Here is a 2,333-nt window from a genome sequence, read left to right on the forward strand (position 1 = left end):
TCTCTTCTCCCGATGTATCTTCCCTGCGTCCCGCTGTTTTCTTTATTTTCCACCCAGGAATCGACCAATCGTTATCCCAAGGTACTTAGCTTAATGGAGGGTTAAGACACGCGAGCCTGTTGCGGAAAGTAATATCGGAACGCGTTGTTCGATCGAGTCCAATTCTCGCGGTTCATCCCTTCGATCCAAACTCCATTCGCCTACCTACGATCCAGGGAATAGATGGGATAGGTCCTTGGGGCTGCGTTGGTTCGTAGGTAGAGAGGCTCGACTAACTCGTGAGGTAATTGTTGCCGGCTGTATAGCCTCGAATCGACCGTATAATCGCTGGTCCGCAAATCAAGACTCGGTGAGAGAGAGAGAGAGAGAGAGAGTGATGCAATTAACACATTCAGCTAAACCAGTCCAGGGCTAATTTACGTTCGCCGACCCCTCACGCGGCTCGATAGTTCCGTAACGATGATTGCCTCTTTTCATGAGAGGGTAGGCTAAGTATTTGAAAACGAAGGAAAATTGAGGTAGCATCCCGTGGAAGGATGAAAAGAGAATCGCTTGTGTGATGAAGGGAATTGCGGTTTTTAAAGTAATCTTCCAGCCTCTGTCGGAGTTGGCTCGAGATGTTTTTGTAACGACTCATTATTGCTTAGCGACAGAGCGAATTTTCTTCAAGTATTTCCTTTTTACACACAAGAGAGGTGTACTTATGTGCCTGCTTTGGTGGAGCGAGGCTCGGTTGGATTGCAGTGGTGGTATGGTGAATCGAGGTATGTAGTTCTTTTGGAATGTTTAATTTGTGATTATGTTGTGCTCGTCGAGATTAAGAAGAAGTGTATGGGAGAATGTTTAGAATGTAACTGTGAAACGTTTGAGTAGATTGCTGTGAATTTTTGGGAAAAGTGACATTTTTTGTAAAGTGTTGAGTTTTTATCGGTACTGCCTTCGAAGAGTCAGTGTATGCAAAATATGTTCTATGGCTTGATTTAAAAAACAAATACATTAAACTTTGAGTGTAGTTGGAATGACATTTTTCTAACTTCACTTGGAGCAAAACTGGAACCTAAGTTCGTCTAATTTCTATATTGGGGCAACTAGTCAAGTGATTCTTTTGAAACTTTCGCTTAATTAGTCTAACGTTGGTAGAAATGACCTCAGATTTGTGTCGCGTCAACCATGACAGCAGTATACACATAATTAGGGGTGTGTGAAATCCCGAAAATATCAGGAACCCAGTTTTCGAGACTGTTCGGACCGGGAAAGTATCTCCAGGATCGAAAATACTGAAATTTCGAGAACCCGAACGACATTTTGGCGTTACTTTTGTTTAAGACGACCATGGTTTTGCATATATTCACCCTAACTTAGTCCCGAAACATGCTTCAAGTTCTAAAATTCTCAGGAATTTCAGTATTTTCGATCCCCAAAATTGTTTCAGGATCTGTCTCGATCTGAAAAAAAATTCTCGACCCGATCCAACTCGACGTTTCCAAGATCTCCCACAGGTTCATGTCAAATTTTCTAATTTACCTCAATATTTCCAACGAACCCCTAAATTTAATAAAAAAAAGAACATAAGCATCTTCTCGTTCCACAAATTTGTCCTGTCTCTTTGAATGAAAATAAAATAAAGAAATTAATAAAAAAATAAAATTGTCAATTAAAATTTAGTATTAAAACTTTCCTTCAATTTCCATTCAAATATTCTTCCCTTCCGCCCCGAACTTATTTTTCCAAAAATACTCTCAATCTCGAAGACCGACTCCCAATTTCCATCGCTAACTCGTCGATCGTGTACTCCACTGAACCGTGACAAGAAACTCCTCTACGCCTCTGTTGAAAACGCGATCTATGGAAGCGAGACTATCTGCATCGGGCGATCTCTCGATTACGCGTGTCGTAACGCGTCGCGACGAACCGCGTCCTCGCGCCGGACGACTGCTGGCGCAATTACACGGAGCCGTTCCGCGCATAATTAGATAGCAACAGTGTTGCGGTCGCTCGAATGAAATTCGACACGCGGATTAGAGGGCATTATTATCCACGGCGAGAAATATCATCGGGCGTCGCGATAATTACGGGAAATCGATGGGAAACGGTTTTTGTCGGTCGCCGAGCCGCGCGATTATCCTCCGCGATTAAATATTACGAAACGATCGGTTCGCCTTATCCGCGACGCCATCGATCCGACAATTTCCGCCGTTCCCCTGACACGATGGAAGAAATACAGTCGAGGACAGAAATATGTCGGCACTTTTCGAAATAGAGTAACTTTTTTTTCAAATTCGGCCAAACCACTTGAGCGTTTTTGAGAAGTTCGAAGGATTAGTTTACTAGGT

Source organism: Habropoda laboriosa, unplaced genomic scaffold (genome assembly GCF_001263275.1).
Source record: "Habropoda laboriosa isolate 0110345459 unplaced genomic scaffold, ASM126327v1 scaffold40, whole genome shotgun sequence".
NCBI lineage: Eukaryota > Metazoa > Arthropoda > Insecta > Hymenoptera > Apidae > Habropoda > Habropoda laboriosa.